At 41.7% G+C, this 7,640-nt stretch overlaps 1 long non-coding RNA gene across 1 annotated transcript in view; it reads left to right on the top strand.

Moving 5' to 3' along the window:
• The window catches only part of LOC103921519, a 22,222-nt gene extending 17,648 nt beyond the window's left edge, over positions 1 to 4,574 (top strand). The window contains exons 3-4 of the long non-coding RNA XR_663853.1: positions 973 to 1,120; positions 2,925 to 4,574. This is a non-coding gene — a long non-coding RNA (uncharacterized LOC103921519). The remainder of the gene's footprint in view (positions 1 to 972; positions 1,121 to 2,924) is intronic.
• Positions 4,575 to 7,640: the final 3,066 nt, after the last annotated feature.

A 7,640-nucleotide genomic window follows, 5' to 3' on the forward strand; every position in this document is an offset into this window, starting at 1 on the left:
CTCACTACAGTGTGGCAGTGCATGGTGCCAGGCTCCCTAATCGATGTAAGACATCCAACCTAAACCTCTCCCTGCAGCTGCAGGGAATGGAAGCATCTCCTGAGTCAGCAGTATTGGCCTTGCTGTCCTTGGGGTGGTCTGGCTGTGGCTGGGACAGCCTTATTGTGGCCATGCCTGAAATGCACAGCTAGAGCTCCAGAAGTGCTGTGGGCTCCCGGGAGTGTGCTCACCCTGAACATGGAGGTTGTGAGAGGGTGGTAGGGGTCTGCTTTTTCCTAATAATCCTAAAAATGGGATGGCGGGGAAGGGAGATAGAACACAGTACTTAGCTAGAAAGAGAGAGGCTGGTTTTCTTCCCTCCCTTCATCTCATCATTTTCTTTCTCTCAGTGCAATGCTCTGTAGCCCTCCTGCTGCTAAAGCCTTCCTGAGACTCTCTCTGTCTTCCCGCTGTTTGCCTCTGTGGCTGTGGCTTCCCTGCTCAGCACCAGCAGCCCACAGCAGGGAAGAATCCTTTGGGGAAAGCAGCGAGGCCCCCAGGGCGTTTGCCGGCAGCGATCATCCCCACAGGCTCTGCCAGCCTGCAGCTGGCAGCTGTGTGTTCCCGGGAGCCTTCAGTGAGGCCACCAAAATACAGATGCTGCAGAGCTGTCAGGCTGGAATATTCCCACAGGCATTGACCATGCTGCTGCTCTTTTGCCCAACTAGGCAGCCCCGCCCACTATGTCTAAATTAGGGATCTTTGCCCACTATTGGGATCTTTGCATTTTCCCCAATATAGAAATCTAGATTATAACCAGTAGCTGAAAAATCACCAGTCTGTTGGTTGTGACTGCAGTGTTCAAACCAACTCTTCTATCAATCCGCTAGGAGAAGACAGTAATCTACAAGAAAAGTTCTCAATGTTTTTAAGCTTTCTCTGTTCCCCAGCCTCTGCTAAAATACCCTGTTTCTCCTTCTCCCTGGCATTCAGAGCTACGGGCAGGAGTGAACCATATCTGAAGTTTCCTCCCTGGACCTGAAAAAGGAGTGGAGAACCTATGTAAGTGCAGGAGGAGCAGAGATGGACAGTGGAGAAGATAGGATGATGAAGCTGATGATAATTATATTACAGGCTACAGGTACTAAAGCTGTGAGAAACCAGTATGAACTGTAGAAGGACTGGTATGTATGGTTGGAGCTATCACCATGAGAGACAGTTTGAGTCCAAGATAAAGTGTATCGGTGTGAATTGTGAGGCACTGTAATTAATGTCAGGCTGAAAGGGCCAGAATAATTTGTGGGACTGGGAAGATACAGGGTTGAGAAGCGTACAATTAATTGATGTTGAGATGGTAGGCATGCAGGAACCTCTGATTTAGCCATTTGGAATTTCGGGAAAAAATGAGTCTTTTGTGCGACCAGACAGAAGTCTGTGCAAACACATGTAATTTATGTGAGTTGTAGGATATTTGTCATTGTTGCAAAATGTTGCCTGTTTTGAAATGCTAATGGCATCTTGCATCACTGGGCCAAATTCTGCTTCAGTTACACTAGTGTACTGACAAATTCACCAGGGCTGCTCAGACAAGAGAGTAAAATGTAAGCAACTGACATGTTAATTTTTGAAGTCATGTTGAATAGCAGTCATTGACAGCATGTTAAGAACATCTACACTGCAGTTCTTAAATCAGTGTTTTTTTCTAAGCTACAGAAAACTTGTGAAAAATCCTAATGTTTGACTCTCAAATTGCATACATTCATTTCTTACTGATGTAGAACTAAAGATGCCCGTAAAGTTACTGCAGAATTATATTGATAAAGTGGAACTATTCTCTATGGAACCATATTATGCAAAATCAAATGCAAAGGAAATTTAGACTCTTTTTAATAACCTGCAGGTAAATCAGAAGGATATTTGTATGCCTGCTACAGGAATATAAATGGAAAGAGGAACTATTTACATTTGAAAAGAGATGCATCCATACTTTCCCATGTCAACACTAGCGCTGCCCACTATCTCTAGGACCTTGTGCAGCAACACATCTAACAAACCTGTGGTGGGTTGACTTTGGCTAGAGCCAGGTGCCCACGAAGCTGCTTTATCGCTCCCCTCCTCAGCAGGACAGGATGGGGAGACAATAAGATGGAAAAAACTCGTGGGTCAAGATAAAGGCAGTTTAATAAAGTAAAAGCAAAGGCCACATGCAGAAGGAAAGGAAAACAAAATATTTATTTGCTACTTCCCATCAGCAGGTAATGTCCAGCCACTTCTTGGGAAGCAGGGCTTCAGTATGCGTAGCGGTTGCTCCAGAAGACAAACATCGTAATAACAAGTGCCTCCTCCCCCCCTGCCCCAGCTCCTCCTTTCTCTTAGGATTGCTGAGCAGAAGTCATATGGTATGGAATATCCCTTTGGTCAGTTTGGGTCAGCTGTCCTGGCCATGTCCCCTCCGAAGATCTTGGCCACCCCAGCCTACTGGTGAGGGGGGGAAATGTTGGAGAGACAGCCTTGACGCTGTGCAAGCACTGCTCAGCAGTAGCCAAAACACTGCTTTGTTATCAACACCTTTCTATCTACCGATACAAAGCACAGCACTATGAGGGCTGTTATGGGGAAAATTAACTCCATCTCAGCCAGACCCAATACAAAACTCTGTTGGAGATACAGGAAGCGCAGTGGTGCTGGATGGGGCAATGGCAGCAGTGCTCCAAGACCTGCATGCTGCTACTCTCAAACCTATCGGGGAGGATCTGTCTAGGACCTGTCTTCTAGGGCAGCATATGGTTTGCTAAACGTTTTTGCAACTGTAGGATGGCACGCATCCAGGCGGCTTTCATTCCCTGCCAGAATTTTAAAGAAATGTTAACAATGTTTACACTTTTCAGTTTTGAGTCTCTAAAAATTACCTATTTAAACCTTCTCTCCCCCTCTGACAACACAAGATCCAGCTCCTCCTTCGGATGCGAAGTGCCACAGCACTTACTCAGTTCTCACTGCAGGACTCAGAGAAGACAAATCCTGCCGGCAGTGCCGCTCCCCCTCTGCCTCACCAGCGGAGCCTTGGTCAGTGCTGCGGCTCCTTGGGCTCGGGGCACGCGAGTGCCTGTGCCCATGCCACCCACAACTGAGAAATGGGAACATTTCTGCACTCAACAAATTCAGCGCCTCAAATCTGTTTGGGGGAGTGGCAGCTTGCACAACAGAGGGATTGGGATTTTAACAGCTGGGGAGCTTTTGTGTTGTACAGCCTTTCATTTTTTAAAAAAGGGGTGATTTTTTTTAGAAGGAGATCCATCGATAATATAGGTGTGCAAGAGAAGCATGCTTGTTTCACCAGGGTGTGAGTCTTGATAGTCTACTCTCTTTAAAGATAAGGAACTGCCCCTCATTCCTAGACCAGCACTTCCCTCTCATCCCCTTCTGAATAAACACATCTCTACTGTCAGAATGATGACGTCTGATTTGTACGATGTGGGGCAGCAGACTAATGAAAGCCATGGAAAGTACCTCCCTTGCTACGTTTAGAAGAGGAAGATAATGAGACATCTGGGAGATGCTGCTAGTGGAATACTACAGCACACCAGGCCATGTTTAAATGAAATGTAAAGACCAATATTTTTTGCAAGGTTAAGGACAGAGACCATAGCCAGAATGTTTTGTTTCCAGATGGACATCTGGCAAATATTGATCTACAATCGTATTTAGTGTGGAATGGAAAGTACAGGTTGTGACATGAGCAGTCAATATTTTTTTAGACTATTGATCCTTACAGTGGCTATTGATGGGTTTTTAGGCGATAGCACAATCTATTTTTTCATTTAGCTTAGCTTAAAATAATTGGATTGCAAGTTGTGTGCCTGTATATGTGGAAAAGGACTCAATATGCAACTATTGTTTCTCATCATTGGCAATGTATACAAAATAAATATTCGTCTTTAAGTGTTTCCCCCCCCTGTTATTTAGTATGGCTACTCAGATATTATAACTTGGATATGGTAAAAAGTCAAGTTGGCTTCAGGGGAGTCCAGATGCCACCATCTCCCCTCTGCTGCCTGACTTGAATTTTCTTCTCAAAAAAATTCTGCTTCTATGAATAAAGTCAACTGTTAGAATGAACACATAAGGGATCTAGCTGATTTCTGTAGACAAATCATCTTTTCACTCTCTCTCATCCCATCTGATTTAATTGTTTGCTTTCTTCTGCAGAGAAAACATGTTGTTGCCTACCACTTGGGGATTTTATATAAGGTTCAGTAAGTACTCTTGAGTGTACCGGATTTTATGAATTGTAAAATGAACCGATGATATTTTTTGTTCAATTAGAAGAAGCTGTACATGGGGAAGGACTGGCATAGAAGAAATGGCAGTAAACTACAAGCCAGGTCATGCCTTGAGGTGTTAGTTCTTGTGATTGCTATTTATATTTCAGTGCAGACCGGAGTCTTTCTTTTGACCAAGGCATAATATTCCCACTACAGGCAATAGCCAGCTAATGCTCCAGCCATTCTGTAAATAAGTTAATCCAGTGTTTGCATTTGGTCCCTCCTGTGAGAGCTAGAAACAGAACTGAGGTGTTTATTGTACAGACTCAATGCTCATCTATGCTGACTTTTGGAGTAAATAAAGTGTCAAATGTATGCATTGAGCAATGCTATTTATGTTATCTAGACAAGCTGAGAATGCATCATTATGCTGTACTGCGCTTCCCAGATCCAAGAAAGCGAACCACAAATCTTTCAGCTATTATCTAGCAAGTAGTTGTATACCACTTTTACATCAACAGCAGTAGAGAATGGAACTTTTTTTTTCAGGTGTCATATATATCCTGATGCACTGTCTGTCCTGAAGGTCATGATTCAAATCATTCTGGGAACCGTTTTTTATCTAGGCTGAAAACATTAATCACTTACAGTTTTACAGCAAACAAAAGAAGTCTAACAGAAGCATAACAAAATGAAAGCTACCTTTATAATTTAAATAACAAATGTCTTATAAAATGATGCAATGTGACCACTGCAGAATCAAAAAACAGGCTGTTGAGTATTCTGAGATTTCACCCTTGGCATTGTTTTAAGATGAATTTCTGTAACACGTCTGTGAGGGCTAGTCACTGATACTGTCTTTTTTTTTGAGACTGAGCTGCATACCTCTTTAGTAATTAAGAATTAGGGATGAAGAATTCAGTACATTGCCTATTTTGGTGGGATTACATGGGATATTTGTTTATAATTAAAGATTTCTCTTTTGGTTTGGGAGTGAAAAAACTGCAAAAGCCTTCAGTTTCTTATCTTAGTGTTACACAAAGGTGAATTTGACCTACAATGTGAAATCTGAAACTGAATCACAGCTACCTAAAACGACCTAGAGTTACTTTGGTCAAGACCTAGAATCAGACCTTTCTTGACTGCAGCTTGATTCCAGATGAAGGGCTGCAAACCATCCTCCCTCCCAATGATGATTGGGGTTAAGAGAAGGTGCGTGGTTAGATTGCATCGGGACCTATCTTTAACAACTGGTATCAAAAGCAAAGATTTTTTGGCAAGCTGTTGAACTTTCTTGACTGTTCTATTGACATCAAACAAGCAAACAAAACAGGAAAAAAGCAGTTTTGTCATACAGCCAGCATTTTAGTCTTTAGGACACTGAAAAGTACTTTAACTTGATGTCTGTAGCTGCTTCATTAGTTTTGCCTTAATTGTAAGATAAGGGCTTATGCAAGTGGCTGTAGAACCTAAAAGGCTGTTAATTGTCTGAAATAACAACTGAAGCAGCTTTCTTCTGCAGTATGGTCTATTTTAGCATTATAAATTCACTTTGGATGGGAGTTTCTCTATTATAGAAGAGGGTTTTTTTTTCCATCTCCGCATTTCTGTGAAGAAAGAAATCAGCATTTTAAGCATTTAAATGTCTTCTGGGCAGTAGCTATTTATCACAGAAGACAGTATTTCAGGACATCTTTATTTTTTTTGAGAAACTCTGCAAAAATACAGTATAATGTCAGTTATTGCTGGATGTGCATGCAGAGCAATATTGTTCTGTTGCCTGGTAACCAGTGAGAGGGAGGCACTTTGGAAACGCTGATAGAAAAAGAGAAAGAGAAAGCTTAACTGCACACACTTGAGCCGAAGACTTATAAAACTGGTATTTGTTCCAGGTAGGTTTGAAGAGGAGTTTGGGTCAAGGTTCTCATAGGGTTTTGTGAGGTTTTTTCTCATTAAAAAACCCAGCAGGTTATTTTCTTGTGTTGAATTTAATGACTAGGCTTATTTTTTCAAGCCATGTTTAAAATTTGCACACTTTGGAAAGAGGAGTGTTCCTTTTTCTTAATATACATTCTTCAATACTTTCCGAAGCTGTGTTCCCCTTAGAATAGTGCACTGATAGCGTTGTAACAAAATAAATATGCAGAAGTGTTTTGAACTGATATTCTTAACAACTTGGGATGATCACAAATGTATTTTCAAAGCCAAAATGCTCTGACAGTTCCTGGATTACTAAAGTGCTAGGTGTTGTGATAAAAACAATTAACAAACAATAGATTTGCTGAGTCAAACAAACACGAAAGAAAAACAGAAAATATTTTAGCTGGAATTCAGTCTGGCCATAGCTTCATGTTTTACATGCAACAGAAAGTCAGCATAAAATTAAGGCAGAAGAAATTAGTTCATAGGAACCAGTTTAATCTTTGGCGGCCAAGCTCAGACAAAGTGCTCGTGAGGATTTTAACCGGCTGGGTTAACGTGTTGTTCTCAGACGCCTCCCTGACTTCCTGCTTCTGACCAGTGTCAGAGGCAGATGGTCTTTTTTGCATGGTCTTTCTTAGGGTAGAGCGAGCAGGAAGTGCTGAACGCCTGCGAGGCAGTTTATTGCTGCAAGATTTACAACATTGTTTTGAGAAGTTGAAAGGGCTGTGTAGCCCAAGTGTGATTTGAGATAACCTTGGAATTTCAAGGTGTTAATTTGAATGGAACTGGATGCAACTTTTATTTTTTCTGGCAGCTAGTTAAACTTAGAAGCTTTGTAAACCTTGTTGGTTTTACCTGTGGAGTAATGTTTTACTTCATGCCGAACATTGGTGCACTATGAAGAAGGAATGATGCTGATCACTCCACTGATTATTGTGTACTGGAAAAATTAAGGTCAGAGATCAACTCCTCCATAATAACCTTTTGTGGCATTCAACTGGTTCATGTGCAGGATGAAGAACACATGAAGAAGATGATACCCTTCAAATCGGTGCATTAGCTTTTCACTTTTCCTCTTCCAGAACAACTTGAATATCATAAAAAAATATAAGCACACAAGCACTGAAAAATTCTTAATTAGGATGTCACTGATTAATATTTCCTGTTTACTTATAGAGGTAGTGTATACATATCGGGACCAAGAAGGAATTTTGCTCTAATAGAAAGCCTTGGAATTTTTGCTAAAATCATTAATCTAAGTTATTTGATAAAAGTCCGAAGGAAGCTGAAAGATGAGCACTGTTGTTCTGACTCCATGATCGTGTCACTTGTTAACAAATTAATTCCTCCTAGTACAGTGGTTCACTGAGCTCTTAAAGCCTTGCACCCGCTATGTCACAGCGGCAACAAGCAGTTTCGGAGAGGTCTGTAAGGGCCAGACATGGCTGGACTTTCCTATCAGGCCTCATAAAA

This window comes from Pygoscelis adeliae, unplaced genomic scaffold (assembly GCF_000699105.1).
Source record: "Pygoscelis adeliae isolate BGI_AS28 unplaced genomic scaffold, ASM69910v1 Scaffold8, whole genome shotgun sequence".
In the NCBI taxonomy this organism is placed as follows: domain Eukaryota; kingdom Metazoa; phylum Chordata; class Aves; order Sphenisciformes; family Spheniscidae; genus Pygoscelis; species Pygoscelis adeliae.